Consider the following 25750-nt stretch of genomic DNA (forward strand, 5'->3'; position numbering starts at 1 on the left):
CGGACTTACAATCGAGCTTGGAAGCTTGAAAACCCTAGCCATGGTTTCTCCTTGCTATATTCGGCCATGGGGTTGAAGATGAGCAAAATTGGCTTTTAATTTTGTATTTTAATTCATTTTACCCTAAATGACCAAAATGCCCTTACTACTAAACTTTCCAAAAATTCCTTCCATGTCCTAATTTTTGTCCATAGACTTAGAAATTGGTAAAATTACTCTTTAAGGACCTCTAATTAATAATCTAATTCAATTTTATGCAAAATACTTCTAGAACACAAGTTTTGCAATTTATTCAATTTAGTCCCAAATTTCAAATTAAGCACTTTATGCATAAAATTTCTTCACGAAATTTTCACACAATCATGCAATCATATCATAGACCTTAAAATAATCATAAAATAATTATTTCTATCTCGGATTTTGTGGTCACGAAACCACTATTCGACTAGGCCCAAAATCGGGATATTACAGTTGAGTGATATCCGGGCTAAGCCCAAGGCAATTGTGCAAATTGTGATACCGGGCTAAGCCCAAGGCAATTGTGCGAGTTATGATATCCGGCTAAGCCCAAGGCAATTGTGCAAATTGTGATATCCGGGTTAAGTCCCAAGGCCTTTGTGCGGGTTACCATAACCGGCTATGTCCCAAGGCGTTTGAACAGTAGCTATATCTGGATAAACTCGAAGGTATGTGATTCGAGAACTTTGAACTTGCTGGAAAATTTTCAGTTAATGCACTTGTGAAATTCCCAACAACAAGGTATGTTTTGTGTGTGCTTCGCACACTATGAGTAAGTCGTATGAATATTCGCTCTAATGATAAATGAGCTATCGGCATTAACTAGGCCGTTATTTGTGTATGAATATAAGAGTTGGGATTGTGAAGTAAGCATGTCTTTGAGAAATTGTGCATATGAATTATTGTTTAGCTACTTGAATGCTATGCTTTGGTTGTGTGTATATTATGGCTCGAAACTTACTAAGCATAAATTGCTTACTCCGTTTCTTTGTTTCTCTGTTTATAGATTTTGCTCGTTAGCGATCGGATTCGGGATCATAGAAGTTGAAGTCAACCACACTATCAAAGCCCTTTTGGTACTCCTTTAGTTGAGTTTTGGATATGGCATGTATAGGACTACTCTCGGTTGTTTTAAGTACTTGTGATGTATATGTGTGCGGCCATGCGAAAATGGTTCGTAAAAGTGGAGTATGGAATTTGACCATATGTGGTTTGTAATTATATTTGGTTTCATGATGTGATTATGGTTTGGAATGAGAGAGTTGGTCACATGATCAGCCATTGGAATGGCTAAATATGATCATATGTTGGACCTAAGTATGACTAGACTATAGTTGGTCCATGGGAACTACAATATAGGTAAAGCCTACCTTAAAAACAGATGCTGCCAGCTGCAGTGATGTGGATGTGGAAAATCACCAAAATTTGTAGGAATGGTTTTAATTAGTGAATAAATTATGCGATCGAACCTTGACGAGTCTATTTTCATATGAAAGTAACGAAATGATCATATGAACAGTATACCGAGAGATATTAAAGTTCTCGTGAGACAGGGCCAGAACGGTTTCTGGGTCCCCTGTCGTGACTTTAAAAATTTACCATAAATTATACAGAATTAATTAGAAGTAATTCCTTATATTTTCAGATTCCTTTTTGAGTCTAGTTTCATTAGAAACAAACGGCATCAGTATTGAAACCCTGTACAGAGAGATATTCAAGTTCTAACGCGCGAAGGTCAGTGTAGTCGACCCCTGTAACATGGGTGACTTTAACTAATAAACTGTACCAATTGGCCCAACCAAAAATTCTAGAAATAAATCCATGGATGGATATATGAGTCTAAATTCAGGAAAAATTTATGGAATCAGTTTCCAAGCTGTGAAACTCGAGATACGCTTTTTAAGGCGACAGCGACGCAGTTTTCCAGCTTGCCTGGAAATGTCAAATTGGTCGGTGCCATAAGTGGTTTTGGCTTGTTAACCCCTTGTGTCCGACACCGGCAACGGTCTCGGGTTCGGGGTGTTACACAAGGTGAGGTAGATCACAATAAAAACAAATCGATGAATGTCGAATATAAACCTCGTGTGCCATACCCCAATGCGATAAGGAAAGACCGCTCAGATGAACAATTTGGTAAATTCCTGAAACTTTTAAAAAAATTACATATTATCTTACCGTTTATTGATGCTCTATCACAGATGTCAAACGCAATGAAATTTTTAAAGGAGATTTTAGCAAATAAGCGGAAGATGGACGAGGCATCGCATGTAGAGCTAAACGCAGTTTGCTCAGCTATTCTCCCGAATAAACCACCCAACAAACTTAAAGATCCAGGGAGTTTTACAATTCCTTGCTTAATTGGTAGTTTAGATGTTAATAATGAATTAACTAATTTAGGGGCTAGTATTGACATCATGCCTTACAAAATGTTCAAACAATTAGGTCTCGAGAAACCCAAACAGACTAGGATGAGCATTCAGTTAGCAGATAAAACTATAAGATTCCCTAGGGGTATTATTGAAGATGTGCTAATTAAAATCGATAAATTTATATTTCCCGTTGACTTCATTGTTCTAGACATAGAGAAGGATAGCAACACTCTGTTAATTCTAGGAAGGCCCTTTTTAGTAACTGCTAAAAAAATTATTAATGTTGGCACAGGTGAACTCACACTTCGTGTGGGAGACGAAACAATCACCCTTCAAGCTCGCAATTCCGGCAGCACATTGGAAATTGAAGGTGATCGTCTGAAACATTCTACTAAAACTAACACTATGGTGCAACCTTTTTTGCAGGAAATGAGTCTGAAGGAAGCACATGAGTCATTCTCAAGTAATAGAAGAGAGCCTATTCATGAAGATCAAAAGCTACAAATCGAGTATCTAGATGAATGGTGGACACATAAATCGAGAACACTTGACAAACCGAATCTACGATAGAACAAGCTCAATCCCTTTCCAAATCAATTTAAGATTGGAGATAGAGTCTTATTAGATACCATAGATCCCCACATTGTCGCTACCACATCGAATGAAGAAATCCCTCTTACGGTACTCAGAATTTTCCCATTCGGTACAGTCGAGGTGATTCATCCCAAGTTCGGCACTTTTAAGGTAAACAACACCTGTTTAAAACCTTATTTTGATAAGATTAATAACAGGAATGAGGAGTACAAACTCCTCAAACCACCATGATCATTCAACGGAGAGGTAAGTCGAGCTTAGACTATAAATAAGCGCTTCTTGGGAGGCAACCCGAGCACTAACTATATTAACTTCTTTAAAATTTAGTCTTCAACATCTAACTTACTAACAGAGCGCTTGAATACATGTTTTCCACAGGGACACGGGCAAGAGCACGAGCGCGTTTAGGGCCATGTGAAAATAGGACAGGCTACGATAAAATTCCACGGCCATGCAACATGGCCGTGGTCGAACCTTCCAAAACAACACAGGGGTAAGACACGCCGTGTGAAAGAACCGTGGGTGAACCTATTAAAACAGCATGGGCGTGCGACACGCCCATGTCTAGCACCCATGTTTGAACCTATAAGATTGACACGGGTGTGGGTCTGAATACACAAGCGTGGGAGAATCGAACAACGTTAGACACGGCTGTGCGACATGGCCGTGTGCACCTACACGCCCAAGGAACACGGGCGTGTACTAAATGTCAGACACGCCCAAATTCAAAATTCGCGAATCACACGGGCTGAAATTGGGGAACACGAGCATGTTACCTGGCCGTGTGTCCCAAAATCTATAAATACCCTGCACTATTCATTGTCTTCCCCACTCAAAAACCCTAACCCTAGCCGCTACAATTCTACACGGCCTCCTTGCCACGCCCGTGCGCCACCTCCAACTCTATTTTTGACACCCATTCTCCTCTTTCTAGCGTTTGTTCACTCTTTTCTCGTTTATTCTTACTAATTTTTGGGGCTATTTATCATAATAATATGAATTTTTTCATGTTCCTTTCACATTTTTATCATACAAATGTTATATCTAGAATAGTTATTATCTTTCTTATGTTAACATTCTTACTCATTATATGATTTCTCTACTTTATTTGATTAGTTAGAAGTAAATATTCATGATTAGAACAATATATATACTCATTCCTTTAGTGTTAACATTTTCATCCGTCACACATATTGCATTCCATGAAATTCGTTGCCATTTTTTATGCCATACAATCGATTGCTTTAATTAACTGGTTGGTCTTGGTAGTTGCTGAAATTATGATTGTTATCTACTTTGATCATTCTTCAAAATGACTTAATAGTTTTTTATCAAAGGTACCATGTCGTCTTCACGAAGAAAGAAAACCGCCGTTGTAACATCCCGAAATAGGGCCTAAACGGAACAGTGGTTGCGAAACCTCAAATTCGAGGTAGAAAAATTTATTTTATTATTATTTTGAGGTTCATAATATGATTGCATGATTGTGTGAAAATTTCGTGATGAAATTCTATGCATAAAGTGCTTAAGTTGAGATTAGGTACTAAATCGAATAATTTGCAAAACTTGCATTCTAGAAGTTTTTAGTATGAAATTGCTTTGGAATATTCATTAGGAGGGTTTAAATAACAATTTGACCAATTTCTAAGTTCATGGACAAAATAGGACATGGATGGAATTTTGAAAGTTTAATAAGGAAGGGCATTTTGGTCATTTGGATATTAACCTGAATAAAAGGAAAAATAACACAAAATTCATCATCTTCTTCATTAGCACGAAATTTCAAGGGTTCTCCATAGCTAGGGTTTGTTTCAAGCTTTCAAGCTCTATAATCAAGAAGAGCGAAATTCAGGAGTAGATCGGGGAAAAGAAAAAGTAAAGGACTAAATTGTAAAGTTTAGTCACATTTTGTATCGAGGTAGGTTTACAGTAAATAAATGCAATATTATTTTATTTTACATTATTATTGTCAATTTCTAGTATTTATATACTTATTTTTTGAGAATATTTAAAGTCGAATTAAAGGTGAAGTGTCAGAGAAAAAGCATTAGGAAGCCCGTTTGAACCTTAGAAATGTTAGGATATTGGGGTTGACAGACGGAGACAGATGAAAATGAGCCATGTAAGTCCATATCAGATATATGGCTTTGGAGACAGGAATGAGCCATGTAAGCCCATATTAGATATATAAATGGCATTGGAGACAGGAATAATTCATGTAAGTCCATGTCGAAGACATGGCATTGGTAGGATATTGATAGACAGGAACGAGCCTAGTATCCTTAGTATTCCGAGTGGTTCAACGGGTCATTGTACACGTTAAATTACAGTGAATTATCAGCAAAATGGAAGGTAGATTATATTTATGAATAGTGAAAGGTCAGGTAAGAAAGAAGGTAAGTGAGTGAAGAAGAAGGTAGAAAATGAGAAGTAAAGAAAGTTTATAAGGCTAGGTGACATTATGTATAATTATTCATTATGTTGAATGTTGTAATTTATTTGCTTGTAAGCTTACTAAGCCTAGTGCTTACTCTCTTTATTTTCTTTTTCTTATATTTTTTATCTAGCCACTCAGGGATCGAAGGAAACGTCGGAGACCCGATCACACTATCGAAGAAATCACATTGGTATAGTTAGATGTTTCGTTTTGTGTATGGCATGTATAGGAACTTGGTTTCTTTTGATATGATATGATCAATGAATGATGTGTAAATACTTGCTAGTGATTAGCTAATAGAATGGCTGATGATATACATGTTTAATAGTATGTATGATTAAGTAGTAACTATCACATGAAAACTATGAAAAATGTGAAAGTAACTTAAAAACGGATTCAAGTATCAGAAATAACGTGACTTTGAAAAATCACAAAAAAAAATTGTAGAGACATGGTTTGATGGTGAATAATATATGAAATTAAATCTCATTGTGTCTATTTTCATATGGAATAAGCAAAACAGGTAATGGTTTTGTATTTTATAAGATATCTGAGTTTTAGTGAAATAGGGCTAGAGCGATTTCTGGATCCCCTATTCCAACTTTGGAAATTCACCATAAATTTTAAAAAAATAATTAGGTGTTGTAATTTATATGGTTATAATCCTTATTGAATCTAGTTGTAATAGAAATAAATTGTATAGTCATATGAATTTTTTATAAGGAGAAAAGTGGTTCGTAGTAAGTAGAGGTTAGTGCAGTCGAATTCTAAAATAGGGGTAACTTTAACTAATAAACTATACTAATTGGCTAATTCAAAAATTATAGAAAAAAAATTAGTAGATATATATATGAGTCTAATTTCAGGAAAAAGTTACGGATCTTAATTTCGAGTTTTGAAACTCAAGAAATGAATTTTTAAGCAACCATGACGCAGAAAAACAGTTTATTCCGAAAATTAAAATAAGTGGTTTAGAGTTGTTTAAAAGGTAAGATAAGTTTAGTAACACCTCAAGCTTGACTCCGGTGACGGTTTCGGGCATGGGGGCGTTACATTTATTGGTATCAGAGCTAGGTTTAGTCGGTTCTCAGAACAGTTAGTGTGAGTAAAAGTCTAGCTATACATGCCATACCTGTATTTTGATAGTGTGACGACTCCTGACGATTTTTAAATATTTTGTTTTATAGTAATGGATCCCGAGCGAGCTGGTGATGATGATGTAGAAAGTAATGCACCTGCTCCCGTGGAAGGGACAGTGCCATCTAAGAATAGGCCAGTAACAGTTGATCAGGGAGGAGTGACTCGAGAAGCTCTCTTCCAAGCTTTGAATGATTGGTTTGCTGAGTTCGTTCGTACGGATCCAGCAGTTAGACCTCCACCCCCTCATGATTCTCAAGCTACCCATGTAGCTTAAGCTCCCCTAATCACAGGTACAGTGATAAGAGAAAAGCCACCAGTTGATAGAATCAGGAAACAAGGGGTGGAAGAGTTCCGAGCAACAAAAGATGATGATGCAGAAAGAGCAGAATTTTGGTTAGAAAATACTATCAGAGTCTTTGACGAATTATCTTGTACACCCGAGGAATGTATGAAATGGGTAGTATCACTTCTTAGAGACTCAGCCTACCACTGGTGGAAGACACTTGTATCAATTGTACCAAAGGAGAGGGTCACTTGGGATTTCTTTCAGGAGGAATTTCATAAAAAGTACATCAGTCAGAGGTTTATTGACCAGAAGAGAAAGGAATTCCTGGAATTGAAACAAGGTAATATGACGGTGACCAATTATGAGCGCCAATTTGTCAGGCTTAGTAAATATGCTCGAGAATGTGTGTCCACAGAGGCTATCATGTGTAAAAGGTTTAAGGATGGGTTAAATGATAATATCCGACTGTCAGTGGGTGTCCTAGAAATAAAAGAGTTCGTTATTTTAGTTGAGAGAGCCTATAAGGCAGAGGAGCTGTTAAAAAGAAAAGGCAAAGTTGAGACAGAGACACAAGATACAAGGAAGAAACAGATGAGCAGGTCATTCCAGGCTACATCCAAAAGGCCAAAGGAGTTTTCTACGAGATCTAGTTTTTCAAATTTAGAGTATTCTAGTCAGAATAGAGGCAGCAAATTTAAGGATCCGAAGGCTCAGACCACCTCGACTGCGAGTCTAGGTAATGTTGGACAGGGTAGATCAGGGTGTCCACGGTATGGTAGACTTCATTATGGTCCTTTTCGGGCAGGCGAAAATGTTTGTTATAAATGTGGTGCTCCAGATCATTTTGTACGAGAATGTCCAGAGGTGGCTAATCGAGAGATAACACAGAGTGCTAGATCCGGAAATGCTCCTACTAGAGGCAGATCACCGAGGCAACCGGGAGTAGGAGCAAGTAACAGAGGTACCTCAAGAGATTCGGCTGTGAGACCAGATGTTAGAGCCCCTGCAAGGACTTATGCTATTCGTGCACGCGAAGAGCCATCCTTCCCCGATGTGATTACGGGTACATTTTCTCTACATGATATTAATGTCATTGCTTTAATTGATCCGGGTTCAACTCATTCATATTTTTGCAACAAATTGATGCCTAGTATAAGTATGCCTATAGAATCTACACAATTTGTGATTAAAGTATCGAATCCATTAGGCAAGCATGTATTAGTAGATAAAGTATGTAGAAATTGTCCTTTGATGATTAGAGGCTACTGTTTTTCGGCCGATCTCATGCTATTGCCATTTGATGAGTTTGATGTGATTCTTAGTATGGATTGGTTCACTACACATGATGTGATAGTGAATTGTGGAAAGAAATTCATTGAGTTGAGTGTGAAAATGGTGAAATTCTTCGAGTTAATTCAGAAGAGTCAGATAGTTCATTTCCCATAATTTCTGTTATGTCTGCTCAGAAATGTTTGAGAAAAAGGTATGAAGCTTATCTTGCCTTTGTGTTGAACACTAAAGATCCAGAATTGAAAATTGAATCAGTGCTTGTGGTATATGAGTTTCTCGATATGTTTCCGGAAGAACTACCAGGTTTGCCTCCTGTTAGAGAAGTTGAGTTTGGTATTGAGTTGATTCCAGGTACCACGCCCATTTCTATTGCTCCTTATAGAATGGCTCCGTTGGAATTGAAAGAATTGAAAGCTCAGTTGCAGGAATTAACAGATAAAGGCTTTGTAAGACCCAGTAGTTCACCATGGGGTGCACCAGTGCTATTATTGAATAACAAAGACGGAGCGATGAGATTGTGCATAGATTATCGGCAACTTAACAAGGTAACAGTAAAGAACAAGTATCCATTGCCTAGAATTGATGATCTGTTTGATCAATTGAAGGGAGCTACTGTGTTCTCCAAGATAGATTTGAGATCCGGATACTATCAGTTGCGAGTTAAAGAGTCAGATGTCCTGAAGACTTCTTTTTGGACTAGGTATGGTCATTATGAGTTCCTTGTGATGCCATTTGGCTTGACTAATGCTCCTGCCAATTTCATGGACTTAATGAACCGAATTTTCAGACCGTACTTGGATAAGTTTGTAGTTGTGTTCATTGATGATATCTTGATTTATTCTCATGATGAGACTGAGCATGCAAAGCATTTGAGAACAGTTTTACAGATTCTAAGAGATAATCAGTTGTATGCCAAGTTCGAAAAAGTGAGTTCGTTACGAAGTTGGTTTTCTTGGACATATTGTCTCGTGAAGGTATTAAGGTTGATTCGAGCAAGATTTCAGCCATTGTTGATTGGAAGCCTCCTAGAAATGTATCGGTTAAAAGTTTTCTTGGTCTTACCGGATATTATAGATGATTTGTAGAGGATTTTCCATGATAGCTACCCCAATCGACAAGATTGTTTGTGAAAGGATGTCAAGTTTGAATGGATGAGAAGTGTCAACGAGTTTTGACAAGTTAAAAGCATTGTTGACTAAAGCTCTGCTTTAGTACAACCGAACCGTGTAAGGAGTTTGTGATTTACGATGATCGTCCATGAATGGACTTGGTTGTGTACTTATGCAGAAGGGAAGGTAATTGCTTATGCCTCTAGACAGCTAAAGCCACATGAGAAGAACTATCTGACACATGATTTAGAGCTAGCTGCCATTATTTTTACATTGAAGATTTAGAGACATCATTTGTACGGTGAGAAGTGCCACATATTCACAGATCACAAAAGTTTGAAATATTTTATGACTCAAAAAGATTTGAATTTGAGGCAAAGAAGATGGTTAGAGTTGATTAAAGATTATAAGCTAGTGATCGATTATCACCCAGGTAAGGCAAACGTTGTTGCTGATGCTTTGAGTAGGAAATCTTTATTTGCATTAAGAGCTTTGAACACTAGTCTAGCCTTATCAGATGATGGTTTTATCTTAGCTGAGTTGAGAGCTAAACTGATGTTTCTTGAAGAAATTTGTGAAGCTCAAAAAAATGACAGTGAGTTGTTAGCCAAAAGAGATCAGTGTGAGTCGGATATAGAGTCAGATTTTCAAATCAGCTCTGACGGTTGTTTGATGTTCGAGATGTGGTATGCGTCATCAAGAATGATGAGCTTATTCGAAAGATCTTACAGGAAGCACATAGTAGTTCTTTGTCTATTCATCCAGGTAGTACAAATATGTATAATGATTTGAAGAAAATGTACTGGTGGGTAGGAATGAAAAGGGACATTTCAGAGTTTGTTTCTAGATGCTTGATCTGTCAGCAGGTAAAGGCCAAACATCAGGTACCTTCAGGTTTATTGCAGCCTATGCTAGTCCTTGAGTGGAAATGGGATCGAGTTACTATGGATTTTGTGACAGGATTGCCGTTTACACCGAGAAAGAAAGATGCAGTATGGGTTGTGATTGATAAGTTAACGAATTCGCTCATTTTATCCCGATTAGATGGATTATTCACTTGAAAAGTTGGCGAGTTGTATATTTCGAGATAGTCGACTACACGGGTACCATTATCGATCATTTCGATGAGATCCAAGATTTACTTCACGGTTTTGGAAGAAATTACGAAGGCTTTGGGCACAAAGTTGAGTTTTAGTCTGACTTTCCATCCTCAAACCGACATGACCGATCGAGAGAGTTATTCAGTACTTGAAGATATGCTTAGATGCTATGTCTTTGGAATTTCAAGGCGATTGGGAAAAATATTTACCATTAGTAGAGTTTGCCTACAATAATAGTTATCAGTCGAGTTTGAAGATGGCACCTTATGAAGCTTTGTATGGACGTAAATGTTACACACTTTTGTATTGGACAGAGCTTAAGGAAAATTAGATTTACGGGGTTGATTTAGTTAAGGAAACAGAAGAGAAAGTAAAAATCATCAGAGATTGCTTGAAAGTAGCTTCAGACAGACAAAAGACGTATGCAGATTTGAAGAGAAAAGAGATTGAGTATCAAGTTGGTAACATAGTTTTTTTGAAAGTATCCCCGTGGAAGAAACTTCTCAGATTTGGCAAGAAAGGCAAACTAAGTCCACGCTTTATTGGACCGTTTGAAGTGATTGAGAGAGTCGGACCATTAGCATATCGGTTAGCTTTGCCGATTGAGTTAGAGAAGATTCATAATGTATTTCATGTGTCTATGCTACGTCGTTATCGTTTAGATCCGTCACATGTGATTTCTCAGACAGAGGTTGAGATTCAGCCAGACATGACTTACGGTGAAGAACCGGTAAAGATTCTAGCTCGAGAGGTAAAGCAATTAAGGAACAAAAGTATTGCATTTGTGAAAGTACTATAGAATAAACATGGGGTAGACAAGGCTACATGGGAACCCGAAGAGGCTATGCGAAAACAGTACCCAAATCTCTTTACAGGTAAGATTTTCGGGGACGAAAATCCCTAAAGAGGGGAGAAATGTAACATCCCGAAATAGGGCCTAAACAGAACAGTGGTTGTGAAACCACAAATCTGAGGTAGAAAAATTTATTTTATTGTTATTTTGAGGTTCATGATATGATTGCATGATTGTGTAAAAATTTCGTGATGAAATTCTATGCATAAAATGCTTAAGTTGAGATTAGGTACTAAATCGAATAATTTGCAAAACTTACATTCTAGAAGTTTTTAGTATGAAATTGCTTTGGAATATTAATTAGGAGGGTTTAAATAACAATTTGACCAATTTCTAAGTTCATGGACAAAATAGGACATGGATGAAATTTTTGAAAGATTAATAAGGAAGGTCATTTTGGTCATTTGGATATTAAATGAAATAAAAAGGGAAAAATAACACAAAATTCATCATCTTCTTCATTGTCACGAAATTTCAAGGGTTCTCCATAGCTAGGGTTTGTTTCAAGCTTTCAAGCTCCATAATCAAGAAGAGCGAAATATGGGAGTAGATCGGGGAAAAGAAAAAGTAAAGGACTAAATTGTGAAGTTTAGTCACATTTTGTATCGAGGTAAGTTTACAGTAAATAAATGCAATATTATTTTATTTTACATTATTATTGTCAATTTCAGCATTTATATACTTATTTTTGAGAATATTTAAAGTCGAATTAAAGGCGAAGTGACAGGAAAAAGCATTAGGAAGCCCGTTTGAACCTTAGGAATGTTAGGATATTGGGGTTGACAGACAGAGACGATGAAAATGAGCCATGTAAGTCCATATCGATATATGGCTTTGGAGACAGGAATGAGCCATGTAAGCCCATATAAGATATATATATGGCATTGGAGACAGGAATAATTCATGTAAGTCCATGTCGAAGACATGGCATTGGCAGGATATTGATAGACAAGAACGACCCTAGTATCCTTAGTATTCCGAGTGGTTCAACGGGTCATTGTACACATTAAACTATAGTGAATTATCAGGAAAAGGGAAGGTAGATTATATTTATAAATAGTGAAAGGTCAGGTAAGAAAGAAGGTAAGTGAGTAAAGAAGAAGGTAGAAAATGAGAAGTAAAGAAAGTTTATGAGGCTAGGTGACATTATGTATAATTATTCATTATGTTTAATGTTGTAATTTATTTGCTTGTAAGCTTACTAAGCCTAGTGCTTACTCTCTTTATTTTCTTTTTCTTATAGTTTTTATCTAGCCACTCGGGGATCGAAGGAAACGTCGGAGACCCGATCACACTATTGAAGAAATCACATTGGTATAGTTAGACGTTTCGTTTTGTGTATGGCATGTATAGGAACTTGGTTTCTTTTGATATGATATGATCAATGAATGATGTGTAAATACTTTCTAGTAATTAGCTAATATAATGGCTGATGATATACATGTTTAATAGTATGTATGATTAAGTAGTAACTATCACATGAAAACTATGAAAAATGTGAAAGTAACTTAAAAATGGATTCAAGTATCAGAAATAATGTGACTTTGACAAATCACAAAAACAAATTGTAGAGACATGGTTTGATGGTGAATAATATATGAAATTAAATCTCATTGTGTCTATTTTCATATGGAATAAGCAAAACAGGTAATGGTTTTGTATTTTATAAGATATCTGAATTTTAGTGAAATAGGGCCAGAGCGATTTCTAGATCCCCTATTTCAACTTTGGAAATTCACCATAAATTTAAAAAAAAAATAATTTGGTGGTTTACTTTATATTGTTAGAATCCATTATTGAATCTAGTTTTAATAGAAACAAACGGTATAGTCATATGAATTTTGTACAGGGAGAAAAGTGGTTTGTAGTAAGTAGAGGTTAGTGCAGTCGAATTCTGAAAAATGGGTAACTTTAACTAATTAACTGTACTAATTGGCTAAGTCAAAAATTCTAGAAAACAATTAGTAGATATATATATAAGTCTAGTTTCAGGAAAAAGTTACAGATCTTAATTTCAAGTTTTGAAACTCGAGAAATGAATTTTTAAGCAACCATGACACAGAAAAATAGTTTATTCCGAAAATTAAAATAAGTGGTTTAGAGTTGTTTAAAAGGTAAGATAAGTTTAGTAACACCTCAAGCTTGACTCCGGTGACGGTTTCGGGCATGGGGGCGTTACAACCGTACCTACTTCGAAGAAGAGGAAGGGAGCATCATCTTCTACGGGTCCAACCATGAAAATTCATCACCCTCTCCTGCAGTTCCCCCAAGGGCCCCAAAAAGAGCTTTTCCACATACTTCGGGCCCGACCCTTAATTGAGGGCCACTGTATCAGCTGCGCTGCCGTAGAACAAGTTCAGTTGGCTGATGCGATTCGGGCCCTCCTAACCACTGACCCTTGGGAGCTGTTCTTTGGGATCATCGAACCAACATACGTCGAGCTCACGATGGAACTATGCTCAATGCTCCATCTTCAGACCGTAATGACGAATTACGATGATCCCGGCATGGTCTAGTTTCACCTAGGTGGATTAATCCGCCAGCTCAGCATCCTAGATTTCGGTACGGTGCTGGGCTTATATGTGAAGGAGTTCAAGAAGGATAATGAACTGCATGCTCTCACTTGCCACATACATTTCTCTCCCTCGAAGTGCTGGAATACTTTGGCCCCTGGCGTAGCCTACTACAATCCTACCTGCTCCAAGGCATCAGTTCTCTCACCATCCCTAAGGTACCTACACGCCATTTTTGGCTCACACGATTACAGGGAGGCAAGAGAGCACTAGTGTCGTCAACACTCACAACGCCTACTTCTTATGGTGTATGTCGCACGGGCACGTCATCGACCTCGCCTATTTCATCGCCCTCACTATTCAGCACCAGACGGAACGGCATAGGAAAGGGGTCATCTCCATTGGCCCCTATGTTACTCGATTGGCTTGACACTTCGGGCTCCTCAGCACCGCGGCCCAAGAATCATCACTTACCCTCATCGGCCAGATGTCTCCACAAGGCTTCTCGAGCATGCTTAGCATGAGGATGATCGAGAGGTGCCGAGGAACCTACCCTACCCAATATCGTCTCGCCCAATCTACCGAAGAGGAAGCCTACGAGGACATTCCTGATGATGTCCCTCCACAGCACTAGGACCCACCGACTTAGCCACCATCACCCTCTCGTCCAGTTCATGCGGCGGCTTCATAAGCTGACATCTCTGAGTGCCTCACTAGATTCGAGCAGCAGTGTTTTCAACGATTTGACAACATTGATTGTAACACCCCTTACCCGTTACCGTCGCCGGAACAGGATACAAGGTATTACCAGAACATAATACATACCATTAAACATAATCGAAATATAAATATGTCTTGAACAATATTAGCCAACTTTAATGGCTTGTACAAATTAGCTGGTTGAGTACTGTAACTAATATTTTAAACCTAGACAAATATGACACGTAACAAAATAATTAAGCCTACTATACATGCCATAATTCAAAACGTTTAGTTCAAATACCCTAAAGTAGGATAGTGCGGATAGATCTTCACGATCCTTAACTCCCGAGCAAGCCGGAGAACACTATAAGACAAAAGAGAGAAACAAAGTAAGCTTATAGCTTAGTAAGTAAGTATGTAAATACTAATTAAAAAAATCTAACATGTTTACACAACAATTCAAGTACATCTACTTTAACTTCACTATTCATTCCACTTTGATTAAGCTGTCTCTGCTGCGTCATATTCACTAAATAAATCATAACTCGAGTTACCAAACTCGAAATTCAAATCCGTAAAATTTCCTGAATCTAGACTCATAAAGATTTTTGCAAATTTTTTCTATAATTTTGGTTCAGCCGATTAGTACAGTTTATTAGTTAAAGTTTCCCTGTTACACAGCTCGACTGATCTGACCTCTGTTCACTACAAATTGAATTTCTCTCAGTACACAATTCAAAAACCCTGAAGTCTGTTTCATTTAAAATAGTCTCAATAAGGAATTTAGGCATGTAAACTATATTTCTTAATTTTCTTTGTACAATTTTTAATGATTTTTCAAAGTTGGAACAGGGGATCACGTATTCATCCTGAGCAAGTCACATACAATTGTAAATATCTCAAAATATAGAATTCCTTTGCTTGCTCTGTTTCTTTTATATGAAAGTAGACTCATTAAACTTTAATTTCACATCTCATTCAACCTCTAATTATATTCCTCCTATTTTTGGTGATTTTTCAAAATCACGTCACTGCTACCATCTAAAAACAGTTTTAATGCTAATTTCACTCTTTCACAAATTCTTTATGCTAACCTCATTTTATCTTATATTTGTATATACCACAAATCATTTTCACCACATTTCATTCACCATAAGTGTAGGTCCAAACCACAATGTCACCACAAAACCATCCTGTTGAACAATTCGGATCAATCCTCGATATTTAATGGTTTCAAAGACACACCCCACCATCATACTTCGTTTAGTTCGGCTCTCTTGTACACATGGTGAACACTTAGTACCACTCATGCGACCCAGCCAATTTGTCTCGTAGCTCTCTTGTCTACATGGTGTCCGTCACTTGGAATCACGCATGCACCCAGCTACATTTATCTTTCACGTAGCTCTCTTGTCTACATGGTGTCCTTCACTTGGAATCACGCATGCGACCTAGCTACATTTATCTTTCACGTAGCTCTCTTGTCTACATGGGATACATCTCGTATCACACATGTGACCTAGCTACTACAGGGTGTCTCGTAGCTTTCTTGTACACATGATGTGCACTCGGCATCATACATGTGACCTAGCTACGCTCCATCTATTTTATTCGATTTTTCCAATGTTCAACCGGATCTCTCTCTCTATTATTTATTTCCATTCTTCCAATAGTCGATTTATACTTCAACATCAGCTAGTATATACATATAATAGGCTGAAATATAAGAATGTACATGAAATTATTGTAGTATTTACATACAAACTTACCTTGGTGCAAAATGTGGAAATTTTGCAATTTAGTCCAAAACTTTTTCCTTCCCCTTCAAGATCAATTCGCGTCTTTCTTGATCTATAATAACACATTTAGCTCATTTAATACTCATACTATTTATTTCAATCCAAAATCACATCATGGAAAAATTACATTTTGCCCCTAACTTTACAAAATTACATTTTGCCCCTAGGCTCGGAATTAATTTCAGCCCTTATTCTTATGTTTTATGATATGCTGAACATTTTCTCTTCTACAACCACATCAAATTCTCACTCTATCATATAGTTATGAACAATAGGTATTTTTACCGATTATTATCTTGCTTACTCGTTTTCACTTAAAACCGAGTAGCACAAGTTATTTAACATAATTTAAAACCTCATATTCTATCATAAAACATCAAAATACACAAATTTCACCTATGGGTATTTTTCCAAATATGAACCCTAGGTTAAATTATTACTAGCATAAGCTTAATCGAGCTTCCGGATTCCAAAACGTAAAGAACATTAAAAGCGGGCTTGGAATCACTTACTATGGAGCTTGAAAATTGAAGAAACCCTAGCTATGGAGAGAGGGAGAATTCGCAGCAACTAAGGAGGATGATGACCAATTTTGTGTTATTTTTCCCATTTTATTTCATTTAATATCCAAATGACCAAAATGCCCTCCTTACTAAACTTTCAAAAATTCCTTCCATGTCCTAATTTTGTCCATGAACTTAAAATTGGTCAAATTGCTATTTAAGACCTCCTAATTAATATTCCAAAACAATTTCATACTAAAACTTCGGGATGCAAATTTTGCAACTTATTCGATTTAGTCCCTACTTTCAATTTAAGCACTTTAGGCATAGAATTTCATCACGAAATTTTCACACAATCATGCAATCATATCATAAACCCCAAAATAATTATAAAACAATTATTTCTATCTCGGATTTGTGGTCACGAAACCACTATTCCGATTAGGCCCTAATTCGGGTTGTCACAATTCTCCCCCTTTTGAGATTTTCGTCCCAAAATCTTACCCAGAAAGAGGTTTGGGTCTTGTTTCCTCATAGCTTCTTCAGTTCCCACGTAGCCTCTTCTATCCCATGTCCGTGCCACAATACTTTCACTAAAGCTATACTTTTATTTCTTAACTGTTTAACCTCTCGAGCCAAAATCTTTATTGGTTCCTCCTCATAGGTCATATCCGATCGAATCTCAATTTCATTGGAGAAATCACATGTGAAGGATCGAACGATAACGTCGCAACATTGATACATGAAACACGTTATGAATTCTTTCTAACTCTGCCGGTAAGGCCAACCGATATGCCATCGGTCCAATTCTCTCAAGAATCTCGTGCGCCCAATAAAACGCGGATTCAACTTGCCTTTTCGACTAAATCTCGAATCTTTTTCCATGGTGACACCTTCAAGAACACTTTATCACCCACCGAAATTCAATCTCTTTTCTTTTAAATCGCATATGACTTTTGTCGATCTGAAGCGACTTCAAGCAATCCCGAATTACTTTTATTTTCTCTTGGTTTCTTTAACTAAATCAACTCCATGAATCTGCTTCTCACTAAGCTCGGTCCAATATAAAGGAGTCCGACACTTACGACCATACAAGGCTTCGTACGGTGCCATTTGTATACTTGATTGATAACTGTTATTGTAGGCAAACTCAATCAAAGATAGATATTTCTCCCAACTACCTCCAAATTCTAAAACACAGCATCTAAGCATATCTTCGAGTACCTGGATTACTCTTTCTGCTTGACCATCTGCTTGTGGATGAAATGCGGTACTAAAGTTCAATTTTGTACCCAAAGCTTCTTGTAACTTTTTCCAAAATCTCGAGGTAAATCTTGGATCTCTATCTGATATTATAGACATAGGTACTCCGTGCAACTTCACAATTTCAGCAACATATAATTCGGCTAATTTATCAAGTGAGTAATCAGTGCGTCTTGGTATAAAGTGGGCTGATTTTGTTAATCTATCAACCACTACCCAAACAAAGATCCTTCTTTTTAGGAGTTAAAGGCAAACCGTTACAAAATCCATGGTAATCTTGTCCCATTTCCACTCGTGCACCATTATGGTTGAAGTAATCTCAAGGCACTTGATGTTCACTTTTACTTGTTGATGATCAAACACTTGGTTACAAATTCGAAATGTCCTTTTCATACCGCCACCAATATGACTTCTTTAAATCATTATACATTTTGTGCTACCAGATGAACTGATAAACACCATTGTGCGCCTCATGTAATATTTTCGAATCAATTTATCGTTTTCAAGCATACATATCCCGTCTCAAACATCAAACAATCATCTGGTCCAACTCGAAAATCTGAGTCGTAACCTGATTCGCATTGAGTTCTCTTGATCCGCAACTCACTATCATTCTTTTGAGCATCACAAATTAATTGGAGAAATAACGGTTTAGCTCTCATTTCTGCTAAGATTGACCCATCATCAGACAATGCTAACCCCGTGTTCATGGCTCTCAAAGTAAAAAGAAATTTTCTACTCAAGGCGTCAGCAACTACATTTGCTTTTCCCGGATGATAATCAATCACTAGATCATAATCCTTTAATAATTCAAGCCATCTTCCCTGTCGCAGATTCAGATCCTTTTGACTCATCAAGTACTTCAAACTTTTGTGATCAAGAAAATTCGGCATTTTCACCGTACAAATAATGTCGCCAAATCTTCAAGGCAAAAACAACAATGCCGCCCAAATCATGTGTAGGATAGTTCTTCTCATGCGGTTTTAACTGTCTCGAAGCATAAGCTACCACTTTACCCTCTTGCATCAACACACATCCAAGGCCTGTCAATGATGCATCACTATAAATTACGAACTCCTTTCCTGACTCGGGCTGTACTAAAATTGGTGCTTCAGTCAATCGTGCTTTCAATTTTTCAAAACTTTGTTGACATTTATCACTCCATTCAAATTTAACATTCTTTTGCAACAACTTAGTCATAGGAGAGGCAATCATCGAAAATCCTTCAACAAAACGTCTATAATACCCGGCTAAGCCTAAAAAGCTTCTAACCTCGGATACATTCTTGGGCGGTTTCCAATCGACGATCGCAGAAATCTTACTTGGATCCACCCGAATACCATCACCTGAGACTATATGCCCCAAAAATCCGACTTCACGAAGCCAGAACTCACTTTTACTAAACTTGGCAAACAGTTTCTTTTCTCTCAAGATTTGCAATATAGTTCTCAAGTGTTCGCATGTTCGACTCATCTCGAGAATAAATTAAAATGTCATCTATAAACACTACTACAAACTTATCCAAATATGGCCTAAGATCCGATTCATTAAGTCCATAAATATAGCTGGAGCATTTGTTGTCGAAAGGCATCACAAGAAACTCATAATGTCCATACCTTGTCCTAAAGGCGCTTTTCGCACATCTCGACTCCTTAACTCTCACCGGTAGTAACCGGACCTCAAATCAATCTTTGAAAACACTGTGGCCCCTTTAACCGATCGAATAAATCATCAATCCTCGGCAATGGGTACTTGTTCTTTATAGTCACCTTATTAAGTCGACGGTAATCAATGCAAAGTCTCATTGAACCATCCTTTTCTTTACTGAATAATACAGAGCACCCAGGGAGAGAAACTCGGTCTCACAAATCCCTTTGTCCGTTAACTCCTCGAATCGAGCCTTCAATTCTTTTAATTCAATGAGCCATTCTATATGGAGCAATCGAGATCGGTGCAAGGTCTTGAACAAATCAATAGCAAAATCTATCTCTATTCGGAGGCAACCTGCAATTCCTTTGGAAATACATCTGAAACTCACAGACTATCAAGACGATTCAAATTTCAGTTAGGGCAACTCAATATTCATTACATAAGCCGATAAGCTTCACACCCTTTTCTCATGTATTTCGTGCGGACATGTGCGAAATCACCATAGGCAATTTATTTGATTCATCTGTTTCAACCCACGTAATTTCACCATTTTCACATTTCAACTCTAGTGTCTTTTGTTTACAATCTACCTTAGCATCATACAATGTTAACCACCCATTCCCAAGATAACGTCAAACTCACCAAATGGTAACAACATCAAGTTGGCCGGAAAAGTGACCTTGAATCATTAATGGGCAATTCTTGCAAACCTTGTCAACTAGCACATATTGGCCTAAGGGGTTCGACACTTTAATCGTAAACTCAAGAAATTCAACAGCAACTTTTATTGGATACTAAATTCATGCAAATATAGGAATGAGTGGACCCGGATCAATCAATGCAATAACAATAGTATCATAGAGAGAAATGTACCAGAGAATAACATCGGAGATGATGCATCTTCTCGCACGATAGCATAAGCTCTAGCAGTGCTCTAGCTTCCGATCTTGCCGTTAAATCTTTCATCACAGTCTTACTACTAGTCCCACCTCCAGATTTCTCGGTGGTCTACCTCTACTAGCGGTGGTATTCATCTAGCACTCAAATCTTTCTTCTTTAACTTTCTCCGGACAATCTCTAATAAAATGCTCGCGAGAACCGCTTTGAAACAAGCTCGCTTTCGGTCCCCAACACTCACCATAATGTTGCTCGCCACATTGTCGACACTCGGGCTTTCTAGGTCGCACATTACCCACACTTGCCACCAAGTAGCTTGAGCTTTAGACCCCGAATATGCTGTACCACGATCTCTGTGTGAATCCCCAATTGAAACTGTCATTCGAGGGTTTGTCTCTTTGGACCTCTTTGGTTGAGATTGAAATGGCTTGCTTATCTGTCTTTTTCGACATCTCGGCCTCAATAGCGCTTTTCTTCTTTCTTTGTTCAATTCTTCTACTTTAAGAGCTCGATCAACCAATACTACAAATTCTTTCAACTCCAAAATTCCTACAAGCACTTTAATGTCCTCATTCAGCCCATCTTCAAATCTTCTACACATAATGGCCTCGGTGGACACACATTCTCGGGCATACTTGTTGAGTCTTACAAATTCGCGTTCATACTCGCTACGACATTTTCCCCGCTTCAATTCAAGGAACTCCTTCCGTTTTTGATCAATGAATCGCTGACTTATGTATTTCTTTCTAAATTCTTCCCGAAGAAATCCCAAGTAACTTTTTCTTTTGGCACCACTGCAACCAAAGTCTTCCACCGTGGTAAGTCAATCTCTCAAAAGTGATACAAGACACTTTAAGCATTCCTCGTGTACATGAGAGCTCATCAAATACACGGGTAGAATTTTCAAGCCGAATTCCGCTTTCTCGGGATCATCATCGACCTTTGCTCTAAACTCTTCAGCCCCTTGTTTTTGAATCTTGTCAACCGGAGGCTTGTTCATTCTTACCAAATCTATACCTTGAGCACCTCTGAGAATCGCCCGAGGTATAGGAGGGGTGGAGGAGGTTGAGCATTTGGATTTGCTCGAATAAATTCAGTATACCAATTGTTCATCATTTGGAGAAAGGCATCCCGAGCCTCATCTCCTTGTCTCAATGTCTCAGTCTCTATTTTCCACAAAGCGGTCCCTTATGCGGGAGCCGGCGCATTACTAGCAAAGATCATCACCGCAGTTCCTTCAGGGATCCATTACTATATTAAAACAAAACACGCTTTAGAATAATCAGAGTCACCACACTATCACAATATTTTTATGGCATGTATAGCTAGACTTTTACACACACTTTATTAGTCCGAGAACCGACTAAACCATAACTCGATACCACTAAATGTAACACCCTTACCTGCTATCGTCAGGAACAGATACAAGGTATTACCGTAACATAATACATACCATTAAACATAATCGAAATATAAATATGTCTTGAACAATATTAGCCAACTTTAATGGCTTGTACAAATTAGCTGGTTGAGTATCAGTAACTAATATTTTAAACCTAGACAAATATGACACGTAACAAAATAATTAAGCCTACTATCATGCCATAATTCAAAACGTTTAGTTCAAATACCCTAAAGTAGGATAGTGCGGATAGATCTTCACGATCCTTAACTCCCGAGCAAGCCGGAGAACACTATAAGACAAAAGAGAGAAACAAAGTAAGCTTATAGCTTAGTAAGTAAGTATGTAAATACTAATTAAAAAAATCTAACATGTTTACACAACAATTCAAGTACATCTACTTTAACTTCACTATTCATTCCACTTTGATTAAGCTGTCTCTGCTGCGTCATATTCACTAAATAAATCATAACTCGAGTTACCAAACTCGAAATTCAAATCCGTAAAATTTCCTGAATCTAGACTCATAAAGATTTTTGCAAATTTTTTCTATAATTTTGGTTCAGCCGATTAGTACAGTTTATTAGTTAAAGTTTCCCCTGTTACACAGCTCGACTGATCTGACCTCTGTTCACTACAAATTGAATTTCTCTCAGTACACAATTCAAAAACCCTGAAGTCTGTTTCATTTAAAAATAGTCTCAATAAGGAATTTAGGCATGTAAACTATATTTCTTAATTTTCTTTGTACAATTTTTAATGATTTTTCAAAGTTGGAACAGGGATCACGTATTCATCCTGAGCAAGTCACATACAATTGTAAATATCTCAAAATATAGAATTCCTTTGCTTGCTCTGTTTCTTTTATATGAAAGTAGACTCATTAAACTTTAATTTCACATCTCATTCAACCTCTAATTATATTCCTCCTATTTTTGGTGATTTTTCAAAATCACGTCACTGCTACCATCTAAAACAGTTTTAATGCTAATTTCACTCTTTCACAAATTCTTTATGCTAACCTCATTTTATCTTATATTTGTATATACCACAAATCATTTTCACCACATTTCATTCACCATAAGTGTAGGTCCAAACCACAATGTCACCACAAAACCATCCCGTTGAACAATTCGGATCAATCCTCGATATTTAATGGTTTCAAGACACATTTCACCATCATACTTCGCTTAGTTCGGCTCTCTTGTACACATGGTGAACACTTAGTACCACTCATGCGACCCAGCCGATTTGTCTCGTAGCTCTCTTGTCTACATGGTGTCCGTCACTTGGAATCACGCATGCGACCCAGCTACATTTATCTTTCACGTAGCTCTCTTGTCTACATGGTGTCCTTCACTTGGAATCACGCATGCGACCTAGCTACATTTATCTTTCACGTAGCTCTCTTGTCTACATGGGATACATCTCGTATCACACATGTGACCTAGCTACTACAGGGTGTCTCGTAGCTTTCTTGTACACATGATGTGCACTCGGCATCATACATGTGACCTAGCTACGCTCCATCTATTTTATTCGATTTTTCCAATGTTCAACCGGATCTCTCTCTATTATTTATTTCCATTCTTCCAATAGTCGATTTATACTTCAACATCAGCTAGTATATACATATAATAGGCTGAAATATAAGAATGTACATGAAATTATTGTAGTATTTACATACAAACTTACCTTGGTGCAAAATGTGGAAATTTTGCAATTTAGTCCAAAACTTTTTCCTTCCCCGCTCAAGATCAATTCGCGTCTTTCTTGATCTATAATAACACATTTAGCTCATTTAATACTCATACTATTTATTTCAATCCAAAATCACATCATGGAAAAATTACATTTTGCCCCTAACTTTTACAAAATTACATTTTGCCCCTAGGCTCGGGAATTAATTTCAGCCCTTATTCTTATGTTTTATGATATGCTGAACATTTTTCTCTTCTACAACCACATCAAATTCTCACTCTATCATATAGTTATGAACAATAGGTATTTTTACCGATTATGCCGTTTTACTCGCTTTCACTTAAAACCGAGTAGCACAAGTTATTTAACATAATTTAAAACCTCATATTCTATCATAAAACATCAAAATACACAAATTTCACCTATGGGTATTTTTCCAAATATGAACCCTAGGTTAAATTATTACTAGCATAAGCTTAATCGAGCTTCCGGATTCCAAAACGTAAAGAACATTAAAAGCGGGCTTGGAATCACTTACTATGGAGCTTGAAAATTGAAGAAACCCTAGCTATGGAGAGAGGGAGAATTCGCAGCAACTAAGGAGGATGATGACCAATTTTGTGTTATTTTTCCCATTTTATTTCATTTAATATCCAAATGACCAAAATGCCCTCCTTACTAAACTTTCAAAAATTCCTTCCATGTCCTAATTTTGTCCATGAACTTAAAATTGGTCAAATTGCTATTTAAGACCTCCTAATTAATATTCCAAAACAATTTCATACTAAAAACTTCTGGGATGCAAATTTTGCAACTTATTCGATTTAGTCCCTACTTTCAATTTAAGCACTTTAGGCATAGAATTTCATCACGAAATTTTCACACAATCATGCAATCATATCATAAACCCCAAAATAATTATAAAACAATTATTTCTATCTCGGATTTGTGGTCACGAAACCACTATTCCGATTAGGCCCTAATTCGGGTTGTCACATTGATGCTACTCTACAGCAGCTTTGTCAACACCTCCACGTCTCATCGCCAGACCCACCTCACGAACCATCCAGCGCTGAAGATGTTTAAAAACATTTATTTATTATTTTATGTTTTAAATATTTATTAAAACTACTTTTTATTTTTATTATTAGATTTTAGAATTTTATTTTGAGTTATCAATTTCTGTTATTTCTTTATGAGTAATTATTCTTCCTAATACCCCCTAAAAAGTTCCTAATTTTATCAAAGTTATATAGAGCTCTTAAGCTCATCATCGCATAGGAACTAACAACTCCACCGGGAAAGGTTCTTCACGACTGCCATCTCTTGATCGACCACGACCATAGCTACCACTAGATATAATATTCTTTTGGCACAGGACTTATGGACTAATGAACCTCTATGACTGCCGGAGTATCCTTCTCCACTCTCGAATCGATTACTCTCCAAAACTCCAGTTCGAGGAATTCATTATACAGGAAGTTTCACTTCTCTCCCTATCTTATTTTTACACTCTAATATCTATCTTTGTACATTGAGGGCAATGTACATCTTAAGTGTGGGGGGGTATTTATTTCATTATTAGAAAAATCCCTAAATGACTACCTTGTTCTCTTGAAAAGCTCTCATATCATATTTAGGATAAATTTTGATTGATTTTTGATTTTTGTTGATATATCTTGAATTAAAATATATGCATTTATGCATTGATTGTTTAAACTTTAAGACATTAGATAATCAAGCATGATAAGTTGATTTTTAAGAATTTAAAATCTTAGGTTGTTTCCCCAAAGTTTAGGTATTACTTTGAGTTGGAATTCACAAGTTTTAAACATCAAAAAGCCATAATTTTTGTGAGATTTTTCAGCCTTTTGAACATCTATTAATTCTTTCATGCTTACTTTTATTATTGCTTTGAGTGCGTTAGTATTGAACTGTTATTCTAGAACTTGCTAGATTATGCATGTCGAAACCACACCATTTGATTTGATATGTCAAAATGATTAAGGCACTTAGGATTAACCCACTCATGCCATCAAAAGCCTACCTCCACGATTAACCCCTAGTAAACCCCTTGAGCCTAACAAGCCATTTCTTGTATTACCCTTAATATTAACCCTTAAC

Source organism: Gossypium arboreum, chromosome 8 (genome assembly GCF_025698485.1).
Source record: "Gossypium arboreum isolate Shixiya-1 chromosome 8, ASM2569848v2, whole genome shotgun sequence".
NCBI classification, from domain to species: Eukaryota; Viridiplantae; Streptophyta; class Magnoliopsida; order Malvales; family Malvaceae; genus Gossypium; species Gossypium arboreum.